General features: G+C 35.2%; 1 protein-coding gene across 1 annotated transcript in view; it reads right to left on the reverse strand.

The window, feature by feature from the left end:
- The window catches only part of LOC135210861 (uncharacterized), a 416,274-nt gene that overhangs the window by 290,232 nt on the left and 106,683 nt on the right, over window positions 1-19,359 (reverse strand). The window lies entirely within an intron of this gene.

The following is a 19,359-nucleotide window of genomic DNA, read 5'->3' on the forward strand; positions in this document are numbered from 1 at the left end:
ATCTTAAAACTTTCCAAAAAATTTCCGACCTCGTAATTCCTCGGGTAACTTTCCCGATAAAGCTTGATTATTCCGTGAACGTCGGCACTTAGAAAGATCATCTTTTATGAGTTGTTAGCAACAACAGCGTAGGCAACTAGCGGACATTTTGGAATTACTGCATCATTTCTGAGACCTCCACTCACATCAACGTCTCTTTTCAGGGCGAAACGGGGAAATGAATTCTACGGAAAACCGACGTATGTGTCGGCAGAATGAATTTCTGTAGCCTGAATCAGCACTAGATAAACTACTGGGCAAATGGAAAACGTTCTGATCAAGGTACGCCAGAAATTAAAACGTGGTCTCTTCTCTCTCTCTCTCTCTCTCGCTCTCTCTCTCTCTCTACTCTCTCTCTCTATCTATCGGTCAGGGGTTTTTGCTGGAACGTAGAGATTTATATTTTCTATTATTATTTTTTTTTTGCGCACGCGCGTGGAGGAGGGTGAGAGTTAACAGTAAACTGGGCGTGCTTTGGAATATAAGCTTCCGCTTCGCGTCCTACTGTGTTTTCGTATTTTGAAGCTCTTCGGAATCGTCCAAGTTATTCAAGGTCAAATTCCGGAAAAAGGTAAGAATATGAGGTAATGTTTTATTTCTAAAATCTCAAGTAAGGTCTACGGATCAGCCAATTTAGTGGAGAAGTGCATCTAGCTCTATATATATATATTTACATATATATATATATATATATATATATATATATATATATAGATATATATATATATATACACAGCAGCAGTTACCAATACAGATGAATTTGACAAATAAATGAATAAATGTGATGTAGCCCCACTAAAACTTACTATCACCCGATTTCTGGGTCTGGAATCTAATTTTTTCATTTGCATTAAGTCAATTTAGTCCATAATTTTCGTCTTCTCTTATAAACTTCAACAAACTTAAACATACCATATTAACTAGGCTGAGGTATCTTAACTTAACACAAGACTATTCAGAATCTAAGTCTATCCTAACGGGTCGCAGTTTTACGGGCTAAAAAGTACATAAAACCTCATAAGATGCAGAGACCCTTTCCAGGTGAATGAGACACGCAAACCTTTCACTGGAGTAAGAGGGTAACTGGTCTTAGTTAAACGGGTGAAGCTGAAATGTATATGATCTTGGCAAAGGGAAGGACTATACTATAGTCTCTATGAACTCATTTACAGGGGAAACGTCCATCTTCATTCACCCTAGGCGGCTACTGGGTGAGGACAGTCCACAATCTAAAGGATGGCCATGAAGACTGGATTTTAAAGAAAAATAATTTTAATGACTTGAAACAATGAACGGGACACGCGAGTCCACTCCTATCATGCAAATGTTAAAAAGTATTTTGGGACAAGACGAGAAATAGCAGGAATGCTATCCAATATATCAAAAAACTTTAAACCACCTTCGAGTCTATATAGACACCTCAAAAAGTCAGAAGACTACGAACAAAACTTTGCACCAGAACTTAAATTAATTACAGTTAAAAGATACACACATGAAACAATAGCTTTCCCCGCAAGAAAAATGAATGAGAAGACTGACTTATTTATTTTCAAATCTTCGCCCTAATCTATCTGTTTGAAATATTCTATGTTATTTCACTCTTGATTAGCACTGCAACGATCAATAAGGTTTAAATCAATTTCCCTACTAAAACAACGTCGTTGTTCAACTGTTTTAGTCTATAGTCTCTATATGTACATCTTCAATTAGTTAGTATGACGTAACTCTTTATTCTCGTTAAGACGGCATGGTAAATTAAATCCCCCAGGTTCATTAACTCCCAGTATTTCACGCCCACTCGTGTGCTCATTAACTTGCTGTACTTCATGTAAGATTTTCTGTTCGTTAGGGTAGGTTTCTCAACTTAAGCGGATTGGCCTTTCGTCAGCGTGAATTTGTAAGTCTCTACTTTTTTTTTCCAGAACCTAACCGGTGACAAGTTAAGTATATCCCTTTTACACACACACACACAAATATATATATATATATATATATATATATATATATATATATATATATATATATATATATATATATATATTGTTTAACGAAATGGTGACGTTAATTTGTATCAATTGCATAATCCATGCTCAGTAAAGTATGATATCTGATATGCTCTAAGTCTTATTTTTTTTTATTATGAATCATGAGCACCTCAGAAGTGGAAAATAGTTCCCCATTAAAACTAAAATGAGATATTTACCGTTCTTATCACAAGATCATGTGCTTGAACAATTTTCCTTTCCAAACCCGTTAGGGAAGGCAACGAACCGGAGGAAAAAAAATATATATGGCGGCTCACTGTAACAAAACATACACGGTGACAGTTACTTAAGCATGACAGTGATTGAGGTTTTTGAAGATGATGAACTCTCTCTCTCTCTCTCTCCTCTCTCTCTCTCTCTCTCTCTCTCTCTTTATGCACAACCGTCTCCAACAAAACCCATCATCATAGCACTATTGTGAAGTATCTCTTTGAAGACTACGTCCAACGCTGTAACTTAGGAATTTCCATAAAGACAATACTCGTTCGTTTTCCGATATATTTTCGCATCCTATAACATAAGAAAGATTTGACAGCATGTCCCTTGAGGAATGCATATAAAAATGAAGAAAAATCGCGGATGTCAATATCTCTATACATGTGGAGGATGTTAATGAATATACCCTAACTGCAGATTGCAAGCTTTAAATTCAAATACTCTCATAAACACGCGGAGACTATCACATTTTTTCAATGCGAATATTTGTGTACATAAAAGTATACGGAATCAATTCATATTTCTAAATAAAAAAAAAAGAGCATAACCCTCAAATGAATACAATTGCGGCTAAGAATAAAGTATGCCAGTGTCTTGTAATAATATAATAATAATAAGCTGATAACACGACAAAGTGAAGGAAAACTCACTGATGCAACATTTACTGAAAATATGCCGAATAACGCATACTGGCGTCTTTTATGGGATAATGTTAAACAAGCAAATCAACTTGCTTAATGCATAAACCACGAATTAAAAAAATAAAATAAAATAAACAACCAAACGAACGCTCCTTAGAAAACAAAGAAAAACACAGCCGGCGAGCGAGGGACGAGACACCATCTGCTCACCATGTCTAGAGCAATATGAAATTCCCAATATACGTCGTAGGCCTCAAGATGACAAGCCTGATTAACGTTATGGGCTGTCCCATGCTATAATTGGAAAAGAAAGGATGGTCACTTCAATATCCGACACAACATAAAAGGAAAGCGGACTCCCTTATTAAACGGCCATGTCGATGACCTGTCTCTATTCGCCAGTTTGTTACCCGATGGATTTGAAGCCAGTTAGGATTTAATTGAAGTATTCAGTTTGCTATGCAAAGACACACGGTAAGGGCAGCCGGATGGCCATTTAAATCCTCTACGCTTAGAGGTAAATGGGATGGAACTTGCTCCAAAGAAAAGGAAGACCATATAAGTCAAGGAAAATAAAAGCGCCAGGATGATTATAGTTTTGCAGAAAAGAAAAAGAAACAAACACCACAGCGAGTCATGCGAGCGTTGGTATTTCAATAATGATTGCAGGTAGCAAGAATGAAATAAACAATTACTGGCTTGAGCCATAACAGCATTTTAGTTTTGCTTGTTTTTGAAACGCATCAGCGTTAAGTATCTGAATGGAAACCTAAGGTGAAAAAAAGGAAAGAAAACGGCTTAATATATGATTAGGAAAGAGCTTATCAGATGTTTATTATTCATAAATAGAATATTCTACAAAAAAATATTTCTTACTCGCTCAAACTATTCAGAGATCCCTAATATATGCCTGAAATATTGCTAACATGTTGTTCGCCTTATGAAGGACGTCGCGTGGTTGCGTTCCCTGTCAGTTGCGAAACTGTTGTTTGTCCACAACCTGTCAATACCTTTAGGTTACTCATCTATATGAAATATGAACAAGTATAGCAAAGTTAAACACTGTATCCGTGCACTCTGTATTCTGATACAACTATATGCTTGTATGTTATTTCTTTCGGTTTTTGTAGCTTTTATTTCTCTTTCTGAAAGAGGGAGAGAATGTACTCTCCGAAAGCTTAAATAAAAAACTTTCAATTTTTTCCAAATTTTAGTAGGCTTCCTACAACAGTATAAGTTAATAACGGAGGAGCAGTCGCCCTCAGAACATGACGCGAATAAATGCAGTTTCCCAGCTAAGCTAGAAGACTTTAGCTGTAATGTATGAAAAAAAAAAAAATGACTATCGCAGCGGCGTTAAAAACCTAGATGTTGTGATGCCAGTTTTAGTCGCCATAATCAATCAATCAATGACAGTCACATACCACCATGAAGAATACATAAATATTTTCTATTAAACATGTACCTAAACTTCTCCCGAAATATAAAAAGCCATTTACCACACCTATGAGAGATGTAAAGATCCACATACACAGGAGTAAAAAATTAACGCAAAGAAAGAACGGAGCAAATAAGAGCAATAAATTTCATAGCACAGCTACTTAGGTTTCAAAGAAGATAACAAAAACTGTTAATGGTACTCTAGTAGTCTGAGCAAAAAATAACGTAAAACCAGACATTCAGGAAATGAAAGCTTGAAGAAGATCTTGCCAAACACTTGAGAAACCTGGAAACTTTTTAACTCCTCCCTCAAAAAACTGTACGAGATTTATAACACACACGCACTCAGAGAGAGAGAGAAAAGGAGAGAGAAGAGAGAAAGGAGATAGAGAGAGAGAGAGCGAGAGAAGAGAGGAGAGAGGAGAGAGAGAGAGAGAGAGAGAGAGAGAGAGAGTCAATAAGGAAATCGAAAAGAGAAAGAAAGCTACTTGAAGTTTGAGAAAAAAGTTATCTCCACTTTTTCCTTTTCAGGAGCAAAGTTGCATTAGACAATTTTCCTCTTCCAGAATAGAAAAAAAAAATAGAAAAAAGAATAAAAAAATAAACTTCTTACAGAATCTAAAGACGATTTTCAAAGAACTCGTAGAAGCGGGGTTAATTTTCCTGAGTTCGGCCAAGGTAACTTGATTTGAGAAAAGTAAAAAATATAAACTAACCGAGTGAGATGAAGATGATCTCTCCCTCTCCTCTCTCGTTCTCTCTCTCTATCTCTCTCTCTATCTCTCTCCTCTCCTCTCTCTCTCTCGAATTGAACGATTAACCGGACGTCAGCAATATATATATAATAATATAATATAGATAATATATATATATATATAATATATATATTATATCTATATATATATATATATATATATATATATATATACCTTTTGCCATAGCAAAGAAGAGTAAGAAAAATTACCCTTTCTTATCAAATATTTCCTTTAATGAATTTGAATTTTCAAACTTGAATCGCCTATTAGCATCTTTTTGTCCTTTAACACCTCAAAGCTGCATAACACTGGCAACAAATGCACACCGTATTAACTGAATCAAAGACTACACAAAGGTAGCGAAAAACCGGTTCCGTACGTCTTCTCTGAGTACTACTTTTTATTGCTTGAAGGACCAACGGAATTCAACAATATTAACGAGAATCAAATACAGAGCTTCAGTATTGGTCGGATAGAACAAAGCCTGTCGCCCGACGGACAGGAAGAAGAAATCTACTACTTTTGAGGTACAGAAAAGAAATACTTGAAGCTTCTGTTCAATATGAGAAAAAAAAAAAATGGAGCATCCATTCTCTAGTCATTTGTACAAGGAAGTACTTCGTCTACGAGTATTTCCAGGTGAATGGATAAAGCTAATACCTTATGCAACTACAGTAATATGGATGGAATATAAAGTATTAATCATTTGAATTTCTTTTTTCATGTTACGGCCCTCAACCAGAGCATTAATGTCTACTTTGACTCCAAGCCGAAGAAGGAAAGAAAAGAGAGAGAGAGAGAGAGAGAGAGAGAGAGAGAGAGAGAGAGAGAGAGAGAGAGAAAGTGACTATTCTAGCAAGTGTTGATATCATACTGGCATTGTGTAAAATTATAAATAGAAAAACTTCCATTCTAGTAACTCTACGGCATACAGAACATCATTTTAAAATGAATCACACGGTCACAAGGTAGTCAGTCCAACACGGAACCGTAACTAAAAATTTACTAGGAAGTCAAACAACACAAACAAAAATTTTACGAACAATGCCTTTGCTATGGAACGGGAACGAGCATAGACTATTCAAAGTGCTCTTAAAAAACTTTGACTAAACAGACTCACACGCACGAGGACAAAACATTCACACGCACACACACACACATATATATCCAGGAAACGAAACCAAATATGTTTCCAAAGAATGGACTCGAACTCTGGTCTCTCGGTGATGAGGTGAGGTAGGAAAAACATTCTTTGTATACACACATTTAACAATCTTACAGCGGAACATGCTAAGAGAAATACAGATAGCATTCCTAGATAACGGTTGCCATTATGTGCTTTTTTTCAACTTACCAATCATCAAACGTTCAGCACTCCTTTTTATTGACTCACCTGCAAAGATTGAGAGAAAACGTTAGACAAAAGCACGTTGATGCTGGTAACTGGAAACATTGTTAAGAGTAAATAGTGAAAATCAAAATCATCACTATAATTCATGATTTACAAGCATAAAATACTCATAGAAAAATTACGTGCATTAGTTCTCTTATACATTTAAATATGATTCTATTATATTAAAGAGTATGAAATTTTCCATAAAAATTCTGATTATAAAAAAAAGGAAAACCTTAAAAAATACTTTTCTACCATTACCAGGGCTGTAAAATCTATATAAAAATGTTTATTCATCCTCACGGACAGCTAAGCATCAACCAAGAATATAGAACTACTATTATTTCTCTTATATTTATGTTTTCTGGTATGGGTCTTTTACTCTTAAAAGAAAAAAAGGCTTCTGGCGATACCGTTCCGTTTAGAAGCATTAGATCAGACAGGTTTTCTTTGTCCTGTCTTACCTATTAAAAAAAAACACTATTACACAACAAAAGATTAAGCTCTTATTCCTGACATAGCAATTACAAAATTGTAATATACTAAAACATCGAGTTTTCACTCGTCCCTTCGTATTGACTATGAAATGTTTATACAATAAAACACCGTTTTTACTTGTCCTGACTTAATAATAATAGTTTCCTATGATAAATCGACATATTTTGCTTTTTCAAACATTATTATGAAAAAATGATCCAATATATTAAATTACTGCCAACATTTATATAATATGGCTATTCATACAATAATGTATACTGTAAGAGATTCACCAAAGGAAGTAACACTCAGTATTTGAGGTTTTTACATTTGTGTGGTATACAAATGTACGATACTTGTTATTCTTACTTAGGAATGACACACCGAAGTACAGAGACCTGGGAATCCCTTTGACATTTGATAAAATGACCTTTCTCTATTTGCTAACACTTTTTCTACACGGGATTACTATCAACTGGTGACGATATACTTTCTGGGTAACAGTATGGCCAGAATAGAAAAGCAACTGTATCACAGTTAATAGTTAATGTGGCATTACACTTGCTGATTGCAAGCAAAGGAATCTGAATATTACTTCAAAAAAGGGCAAAAGCCATCAACAACAGACCTTATAGGACGAGAGCGTGAGATAAAAATCAGAATTGCCTTGTTATTGGAATTTTTTTTCAAAATCGAACAAGTGTCTGCACTAATCGCAACAGGTTTCACATCAACCGTAAAGTTTGATTTTAATGATGTTGATATTGCAAAGTGGTGTAGAAAGCGATACAATTGGTTTACTGTAGCTACTGGTAGCATTCAAGACAAGGGAACATAAAAATTGACATAAAACACGCACGAGCAAGTACGCAACAACTTTACGCCGTGTCAAGTACTGAATCTGAATTTTACGATCGGTGCTAATGCATGCCGGGACCCAGTTCATCAACTGACAAACTGGTTCTAGTCTCTGGACAGGATGAAGTTCAGGATAAGCCCCATCACAGGGTTCACTCCCGGTGCGAACGCTGCTGCTGCTGCTATACGCCGGTATAGGTGATTGGCCGAACGGAAATGCCATCGCGTAATGGAAGCTGAACACGGGATTACCCCCCATTCCAACAATTGTTATCAGTCGCTGCCTCTCTCTCTCTCTCTCTCTCTCTCTCTCTCTCTCTCTCTCTCTCTCTCTCTCTCTCTCTCTCTCTCTCTCTCTCGTCTATATTCTCAAGACTTCGTTGGCTCCCCTAAGTAATCTCCTTTACGATTTCTACCTTTTTATCTATTAATCACCTATAGTACGAAGTTCATATCATATTTCTGGATATGCTATTAATGTCTTCGAGCATAGTCAATAACAAATATCATACCACATGTAGTTAATTAACGTACATTTTCAATCACTCTTTCGAATAAAACACTCATACACATACAAACCCACATTAACAAATTTTATTTGTGTGTATGTGTACATATATCTATATATACACCAAGGCCCTTTCGTTCTTACATTTCTGTCATACAGAATACATTAAAGCATACGTCTTTAATGTATGAAATTCTCTACAAAAAGACTCGGTCTTTATTTTGAGGTCAAGACATAAACCTGACAGTATTTGGGGCACAGGATTCCTCATCAATCACCCTCCCATTAGTGACACAAAGCTTGGCGAAAAATAAACCCACATAGTGAAAACGTGAAAATATAAATAATAAACGATTTGAGGAGTTCTCTGTAAATATTAAAACTAATCATTCATACTAATAAAAAAAAAAGCCAAGAGACATATTCAAGAAGTTTTCACATTACAAATTGCGCAGAAGGGAGAAATGGATAACAAATCTTGTATCGAAATGAAGATCTGATACAACCACGAAGATAGAAGCAAAAAATAAAAATGAAGCAGCAAAATTCTAATTAAGATAAACTATAGCGTAGAAGTATGATGATTTGAAGATGGGTAACATTGCTTACACTTGGACAAATACAATGCTCTCCACAATAATGAACTAATTGCTTAAAAGGCTATCAAATACTCTAAGAAAGCAATACGCACACACACAATTTCACAATTTATATATATATATATATATATATATATATATATATGTATACATACATATACATATATATATATATATATATATATATATCATATATATATATATACTATATATATATATATATATATATATATATATATATATATATATATATATATATATTATTACATACACACACGTGAGAGACGGAGAGTAATCTAAGTTTCCATTCGAATTTCGTTATTATTCAATCTGCCAGTTCCGCTTCAGGAGCCTCAAAGTGCGCAATAGTTGTCAATTCAACCGAATTCCTTTTTATTTAAGCGGGACTCGCATACCCAGTTGTCTCAACAGCAGAATTTAACAATCTCCAATTTGACTTAATCCATAAACGATGAACTTTATTCTAAAAAATCTAAAAAATGGGAATAAAGACAACAACGAAGATAAAAACAAACTGATTACTTTTCATTCTTTCTTACTTTACTCTTGATTGAATATCATTCTACGATCAATATATATATATATATATATATATATATATATATATATATATATATATATATATATATATATATATATATATATATGAAATCCTAATCCGGATTCCCACTTCCATCTATAAAAGACCCCTTGACTTTTCCTGTGCAAGAACGAAAGCATCTTGGCGCGTCACGCGGAACACCTACAGAACACGATCATCTTCAATTTGCAGCTGCGTATCATTACGGGGACGGCGTCACGAGCCATCTGGAGATTGCATTTGTTGACGTTACAACGTAAGAAGAGACGAAGTGGAAGCGCCTTGTCGAATTTGTCTTTCACAGAACCGGGGAGTCTTGAATTCACGTCTTCTTTTCTATTACTTGCTAGGCTAGCCATGTACTACTCATTACGCTGAGCTTGGAACCACCGTTTACAGGAACGATTCCCAAATTCCTGATTGTCTTAAAGAACGAGTCCAAAATTCCTGATTGTTTCAAGAAACGCCTCCTAAATTCCTGATTGTCTCAAGAAACGGTTCCCAAATTCCTGATTGTTTCAATCACCGGGAATTGCAAATAATAGATAGCTCCAGTGAACTGAGCATAAATGTTACGAACAAAGATTAACCACGTGCTCTATAATGCCTATTAAATAAAATTCTGGCAATATGGATGTCGTATTTCACTTCAGAGCGTACTCCATGACCGCGGAGTTCCTCTTGACGAACGTAGCAAATTCAAAACTCAAAGTTCTGCCTTAACTTGTTCTATGGTGTGTGGAGTTTCATGAGCTTCTTTTAATTAAAACCTAAAAATATAAGTTTCGCTCTGTTCAATATAATTAAACAGAGCAAAACTTATATTTTTGGGTTTTAATTTTCATCAATTATGACTTACAGTACTTCTGCCGGAATAATATACGAGTGAGTCTACTATTGCGAGTAGAAATGACGATTTTGTAATCGAAGAGCATAACGAAATGGAATACAGTCATTAAAAGGGATGGGCGTGGCCAGCATTCAATGTGCAAACGCGCGGAGCAGAGAGAGAGAGAGAGAGAGAGAGAGACTTAAAGGAAGTATGAGGTGGCAGAATAAACGCCTGGAGCGATTAATTTATGCACGATCAGATAAACTCCCGCTAACTCATCATCATCAGATCCAAGCAACTGAATCGGCTTGCGACACACGCACACGCACAAACACACGCACGCACACGACCACACGTACACGCACACATGAACACACATACTCAGACTAATCTTTCTTCTTGAACCTCCTGACTTATTCTTCCTTTTCTTGTTTTCTATTCCTTAGGACACAGTATGGGCAAGGATTAATTGCTGGCAGTAAGACTAATATAAATAAATTTACTATCAACTGCATCTGTTACAACTCTGTATCCTTATACTTGCATGGGAAAACAAGTGCGACACTAATTATATAATCAGTTAATCAGTGACATGCAATTAAATTGGTAATAGTCGAATAAGAAGCAGGATTCAATGATAACTGTTACATGAAACGGAAAAAATTAATTATTTTTCTTCAACTTTTGGAGCATATTTTTTTCATAAAATTTGCAAAAGAGCCACTGGAATTAGCAAATGTTGAAGGATTCACGAGAATGGATGATAATCCATGATGGACCAACATGGATTCAAGAAGAACGACAGAGTTCATGCTAATTCAAGTGATTATGGAAATTATAGTCCAGACTTTTCCAAAACGAAGACACAGCAAAGATGAGAGACAGAGGTATACAATGAAGCTTGAATTAATCATAGCAAGATTACCCCTTAAAATGAGACATCAATAAAAGATTTGCGAAACACGGAGGAAGGAAGAAAGTTTCCACATTTCTTACGTGAAGTGGGTAGGCCAAATGATGAAACTATCTATAATCCAGAATACATAAATATATAAATATGATTTAAGTAATATACAAGAAAAAATAAAGAATAAGAGGGGACAGGAGGAAGGTGGAAGAAGTCTATTCCAAAAAAGCAACGAAAGCACAAAGAAAATTCCAAAGCTTGGCTGAGAAAAGGATATTAGGAATGATGTTAGTTATATATTTAAGTCACAGTAATAATACTTGAATATAGCTATATATATATTATATAATATATATATATATCATATATATATATATATTATATATATAATATATATACATATATATCATATATATATATATAATGTAATATATATATAATATGTGTATATATATATATTATATATATATATATACACACACACACACGTATATGTATGCATTGTGTAAGCAAAATTTTCAGTCAGTCTTTCATTTACTTTGATTAAGAGCTAATGAATACGTGGCAGCTATGACTCTTGGGCAGTATCTCTACAAATTCCAGCACCTTTTAACTTCAAAGCTTAAAGAGTCAGAAAACAAATGCTCTGTTACTCCCTTCATTCTTAGCCAGAAAGGTGTTTTAGTCATTATCCCAAGACAAGCTTCAAGGATATATACTAGACCTACAATGGAATCTACATTCCAATATAGAGGCAATTACAGCCAAACTACTGATATCTGAGATGAAAACTAAACACATATTTCACAGTTTAGAAAACTGAAGAATAACAATATTCAAAAACCAAAATGCTTCCCCACGAACCCTCCAGCTCCGCAAAGAATCCCAATAGCCTGCAGACTTGCTTGTTTGTTCAGAGCAGTTCATTTCGACAGGTTTCTCGAAATGGCCTGAGCTTCTAATTCAAATTTGCAATCCAGGCTGGTCCCAAGATTCCCTGGATCCAGTAACGGTGATGGAATGTTTTCACTCGTCCTCCGAATCCAGATTTGTAAACTACGCTGGATCCAGCTTCCCTGGATCCCCTAAGTGTGACGATGTTTGTCATCACAAGGATGGCTGTTAAGAGGAAGACTCTCGGCAACACTCTCTTGCAGTTGTGGTTTTCTTCTCTCCATAATAAAGTATCCAATCCTTGTCCAAGAAATCTATGCCTTTCCCCTTTTGATTATGGTTTTACGGCTCGGTCATTGTTCTACTTTCAACAGCTACTCAAGCAACACATCTTCCAATTTCCAGCCCTTCTCGTCTTCAAGGCTGAAGAAGCTTTGAAGAGATAGATCTAAAATGGAACTGCGCTCCAATTTATAGGTCAGCACAGTGGAAAAAAACTACATTCAAATTTTTTTTTAAGTTCAAACTTCGGTTCAGAAAAATGAAGATAAAAAAAAATTTCACTTATGAGATGCCTCTCCACAAATCCTTCTGCCATATATACTATATATATATATATATATATATATATATATAATATATATATATATATATATATATATATATATTATATTATATATATACATATATCTATCATATATAATAGTAATTCATATATATATATATATATATATATTATTATATATAATATATATATAGAGAGAGATAGAGAGAGAGAGAGAGAGAGAGAGAGAGAGAGAGAGAGAGAGAGAGAGAGAGAGAGAGAGAGAGAGAGCGTATTATTCCGCATGGTTATCATGGATATACAGTGCGTCTATGACCTTAGTTTCTGGTTTGTCATGTCATCACAGCTTCTCACATTTATCATTAGCTTTCTTTATTCACTTGCGTTTCTTGCTGTTTTCGTGTCATTCCATATTCATAGGTTTTAGAAGCATCTATAATAAGCAAACAAGTTTCTTTTGCTTATCGGACTAATTCATTCATTCATTCAAATTGTGGTTAAATTCTACATCCACCTACTCTCGTTGAGCGAACTTCTGTCGTCACTGGTCTATCAATTAAATTCAAAAGAACTGCCAACAATCAGTGACTAAAGGTGAAACTGGGGCCACTTTCTGCACTAATAGTAGTGATCCGTGAATGTCGGAGAACTATGTAGCCTGACTGTAGAGAGAATGAAAATACAGCATCGACTTTAAGACAACCTTTGATACTCTTAGCAAGGGCATTTGTCCGGTAAGTCTAAACATGTGGTGCGCTACCAGCAGGCTAACGCTATGATTTGGGTTTCAAGGATTATAGAATTAGTAGGAAACTAATGGTATCCACTTATAATTTCAATTTTTTTTCAAATTTAAGTTGAACGCTTTTTCTTTATATCGATAGCATAATATTGGCGTCGGTACTGGAAAACCTTGTAGGTATTGTCTCGTCCACAGCTTTGTATATGCATAACAAATAGTTTCATACTTTAACTTTTTCTTCTGACGCAGAATTTTTATTTTTATATATCCCCTGATACTATCATCATTCTCTCTCTCTCTCTCTCTCTCTCTCTCTCTCTCCTTCCTATTCAAGCACAAACACACACGAATCAGAGGTTTTACCTGACCTTGTCTTCCCATCTTACAATTGTAGTATATTATGTGGCGATATTCCCATCACTTCCACAGTTAATTCCTACTTACCCTAAAATACAGCCCTTATCTCCCAAGTTCGTCGTGGAACTCCCCAAAATCCAACTTGATCTAATTGATGCCAAGCATTCATCAGGGGTCAATATATATGTTTCTCTGTGTTTCAATTCCAGCGCAGGTCGAGGGAGACGAGATATATGGATTTCATGCATAGTCGCGATCCCTGAGTATGTAGCATGCATACTCAGGTCGCCCCTGAGAGAGAGAGAGAGAGAGAGAGAGAGAGAGAGAGAGAGAGAGAGAGAGAGAGAGAGAGAGAGAGAGAGAGAGGACGACTTATTGACGATGAAGAGTGCTTCCTGCTTGCAAGGTCGATAGTGTCACCTTTTGCCGAGACATTAATGTCACCTACATTTACGCCTCTAAACTACAGGTTTTCAATTTAAAGTTGAAGCCATATCTGGAGAGATGGAAAACTCCAGGACTGTGTATTTCATATACAATATGTTCACAAACTTATCGGTGTTTAAATAGACGGAAGGAAAAAGTATCATATCTTTTCATCGTACTTAAGGAAAGAAGAGATGAGAAAAGTCATACCACACAAAAGACGCAAGAATACTTCGCCATACTGTTCGGATACACTGGCAAAAAATTACAGATTCTGGTGAAAGTTATTATGCAAGTAAAAGTAATCAAGTTTGACATGGAAGAATGCAAGAAGACATTAATCAATGCACATGAGTGACAATGATGACTGCACGAGTCATTGGGTTAAAACTTGCATGTTTACTGAACGATGAAATGAGTCACTTATCAAGAACTGAAATTTCTATTTATTATACTATTAAGATTGTGAGGAACAGATTTATCTAAAAGGACTCCAAATAACCCCGAAAAATATATCCAAATCTCCATCAATGGAAAATAAACCATAAACATCCAGAGAAAAAAAAATTTCCCTAAAACCAAACGGTTGCCTTTTCTTTGTCTCCTAACCCGCGCCATTTGTCTTTGTTTCATCTCAAGGACATTCACACAATCCATTCTCTTCTTTTTTCCTCTCTCTCTCTCTCTCTCTCTCTCTCTCTCTCTCTCTCTCTCTCTCTCTCTCTCTCTCTCTAGATTTTTCACGTCGGTATTCTTCGCTGTTCTCTTCCTGGTAGCTACTTTGTTTTCAGGGACTGGATATCGAGAATTCTCTCTCTCTCTCTCTCTCTCTCTCTCTCTCTCTCTCTCTCTCTCTCTCTCTCTCATACACGCGACAGGCACAAGAGGGATCATTAGAAAAGATAAAAATATGCAATATGATTGTGCGATAATGAAAAATAACCGTGCTATCATTACAGTTATCAGCTATACTAAGAATAAATTATAAGGAAACGAGACTGCAGAATAAGAATTTAGCAAGCAAGCTGCAATATAATAGAAAGCCCAAGTGTTGAGTGAATGAATGAATGAATGAATATATATATATATATATATATATATATATATATATATGTTAGATATAAAATATATATATAGATATATATATATATATATATATATATATATATATATATGTATAGATATAAATATATATATATATATGATATCGTATAGATATAAATATATATATATATTATATATATATATATATATATATATATATATATATATATATATTCAACACTTGGCCTTCACACACACATATATATCCCAAAAACTGCCACATGAAATATATTTGGCTTGGTTACAGTCAAATAAAAAAGCCTAACAGAATGGAAACCTGTCTTCAAGCACATCCTCACATAATGGTTTACTTCGTACCAAGGACAGGCATCGGGATGATTTCGCTTCATGCAGTTCTAAGCAAGAAGGTCGACATTTGTCAGAAGTTCGGCAGAAATCTTTCCAACCACGCAAGAGGAGATTCAATGATAAAGGAAGTATTAGAGCTATTTTTAGCTTAGAGGTCATGGTGTGAAGATCAGTAATATCGTTGTCATCTCAAAGGGCTTCTTTAGCGGAGAAAGCATGCCAAATGTAAAGTCAGTATATTTCATATTGCAACTGGTTAAAGTTATGTGCAAACACACATGCCAGGGGGCGAACTCCCTTCGTTCAAATCAATGCATGATGATCTATCTTTTATGACACTGACTGAAATCCCTTCATTTATGTAGGAGGACTTATTATGACAGGCTGATAGACAGGCATGCAATCTCCCTTCATGGATATCAATGTATGATGAGCTGCCATTGTACTGAGTTTGACTGGAACCCCTTTGACCTCGTAGGAGGAGTTGCAATGATGAGATGAGGTAGGAATGGCAGTAAAAGCAGACGGACGCTCCCCTTTCACGCACATCCGTTTTTAGATAATCTAACTTTTTATAAAGTTCCACGGAAATCTTCAGCATGTATGTGGGGGAGGGGGTGGAGTTACGATAAGGTAAGCATGGCACACACATACTGGTAGGCAAACTGACAGACAAACGGGCAATCTTCATCCATATACATCTTTGTACTTAGTTTGACTGAAATCACATAAAACCCCTGTTTGCAGCGTTGCAATAACAAGGTCAGAGTGACCGACATACAGACAGGTAGGTAGCTGTACCACCATCTTTCTTTGTGCACATATACGCGTGATGGTGTACAGCTTTGTAACCACTTTAACCGAGATCTCTTCAACCATATAGAAGACTTTGCAATGAAAGGTTTAGTGTGACAGACAGATTCGAATAAATTTGGAATCCCTCTAACCAATGGGGAGTTGTGACAGGCTAAGTGCCTTAGAGAAAGAGAGAAAAAAAAAAAAACGAATGCACACTGACAGTGTGGTGGACGATTTCCCATCATTCACGTATATGCATGACTGCCTATTTTCACCATATTTGACTGAAATTCTTTCGACCATGTAAGAGGAATTGCCGTGACAAACTACAGACCAAAAGACAGGCGAACAGAGAGAATAAAAATGTTGTCGGCAGAGAACTTTAAAAAGAGATAACCGGTGGTATATAAAAAATAAACGAAAAAAAAGGATGAAAAATAGCAAAAGAAAAAACTGAAGCAGAGGGAAAAACGATGATCATATGTGAAACAGAAAAATATGAAACAGAAATAAAAGCAAAAAGATAAGAAAATTTGAAAATTCAATATGGAAAATGATTAACGAAAACAATATGAAAAGGTGATAACAAGAAAAATATGGAAAAAAAGCAAAGTAAGATTCAGCCAATATTACTAAAACAAATATGGATAAATGAAATCAACTATTTCATAAGATATATAAAAAATGAATAAGGAATTTTTGAATATACAAGGGAAAAAAGAACAGAAATGAGTAAGAATGATAATGAGTAAGACCAGAAAGTAGGTATAAAAGATCATTATAATGAAATCAAGGACGGAAAGGAGGAAGCAAAATAATGACCGCAGAATCTTTAAAAGAAACCCAAGGAGCTATAAATCAAGTGCAGGAAGAAGAAAGAAAATAAAAAGAAAAGATGAGAAGTGATAAGGGATATGAAGATTAAAAAAAGACGGGGGGAGGAAGATAGAACAAAGAAACACATCACTGAGAGAGAGAGAGAGAGAGAGAGAGAGAGAGAGAGAGAGAGAGAGAGAGAGAGAGAGAGAGTTTACAAAGTTCACCTCAGAACTTAACGTTGCACATAGCTAAGAGCAATGGAAGAGGGTACATAAACATAAAATAATAAAAGGGAGAAAAAAAGAGAAGAAATATCACAGTTACATGGAAGGAATGACACAGGTTTCCACAAGAGAATGATTGAGAGGACGAAAATGTATTTTTTGTAGAAAGCAAGAAATCCAAAATATCGCAACGTAACATGCAAGGAAAAGCAATTCTCTCAACAAGTATATATATATATATATATATATCTATATATATATATATATATATATATATATATATATATATTTCTACCAACATAAGCAAAAATACAATTTTCACAGTTGCTGAAAAAAAAAAGATATAACCTTTGCTATTACGAAAAGAAAATAGGTTTGTCAACGAAATCAAGACTGAAAAACATACGATGTATTTTTTCTTTATAAAAACGCCACAGAAATGGTACCCACGTTTCCGTGGAATAGTTTAAAACCTGTTTTCCTATCGTATAAATAAATGGACCCGAAACAAAAGGTCTAATTTTCTTTTATGAGAAATATGCTCACAGTCAATTTGCTGATGCTATGAAACAGACTCCAAGTCATTTAGAGCTACGAGGAGTTACAAGGATTAGGATGTCTCAAAGACTTGTTAGTTCATCCGAGGAGACATCGCTTGCTCATTTATCTCTTAAGAGAGAGAGAGAGAGAGAGAGAGAGAGAGAGAGAGAGAGAGAGAGAGAGAGAGAGAGAGAGAGAGAGGAATACGTTACGTTATGATGCAATATAAAACTGATATTTTTAGTACAAAGATACTTGGTAGTTCTCCGCTTCAATCGGAACACACTGTGTGTGAGAGAGAGGTTGCACCGTAAAAGACTGAGAAGTCAATAACTTTGGAAAAAAAAAAAAAAAAGAATCGTGATTCATCAGTGAATCCCAGCAAACACAGATGCAGGTCACGTGTACTGAGCGAATCAAAAGGGATCAATTTCAACCAACGTTCCTGACAATAATCCCCGCAACAGTTCCTCCCTTCTTTTAACCCTCCTATGCCTTCACTGTTAGTAATGAAAATATTTCACTCCACCAATCTGTCATCACTTAAACTCGACAAACTGTCCTCCTTATTTCCGCTCTGTAACTCCTGGGGTGGTACTCTGTTCGTTGGCAACTTTCAATCTGTAACAGGATAACAGGATATATGTTATTGTTTCCTCGCCGTCGATGTCGACTTATTTGTATTAACCTCGGTCTCTCCCAAGGTGGGTGTGGGTCCCTTGCTTTCCCTTTTTTATGGTCTTCCCAAAAGAGTTGCCATTCCTCTAAAAAAAAAAAAAAAAAAAAAAAAAAAAAAAAAAAAAAAAAAAAAAAAAAAAACGCAGGCGGCCAGTCATCTTTTTCATCAAACTAATTTCTTCCAGACGCGACTTAAATAAAAGTATCGGAGTTGCCCATCCTGTTGGTTTCCGAATAATAATGTAATGATATTAAAAAATGAAACGGTTTTCTCAGAATAGCAGAAGAGAAGATACGATGAAAAAAAAAAAAAAAAAAAAAAAAAAATCCCGACCGGATGTAACCTTCCTTCCGGTGTGATGGCGTCCTGCGTCAAGACACCTAAAAATTTTCGTCTCTCTTCTCGAACGTCAAATGCAACAGCGGTTGTCGATTCGGGAAAGAGGCTATAATAATATTTAGTATAATAATAGTAATAACAAAGAAATTATGTTTGGCGAGCCTATATATATATATATATATATATATATATATATATATATATATATATATATATATATATATATATAATTACGGTAATTGTGATATTGAA

This window comes from Macrobrachium nipponense, chromosome 4 (genome assembly GCF_015104395.2).
Source record: "Macrobrachium nipponense isolate FS-2020 chromosome 4, ASM1510439v2, whole genome shotgun sequence".
Taxonomy (NCBI): domain Eukaryota; kingdom Metazoa; phylum Arthropoda; class Malacostraca; order Decapoda; family Palaemonidae; genus Macrobrachium; species Macrobrachium nipponense.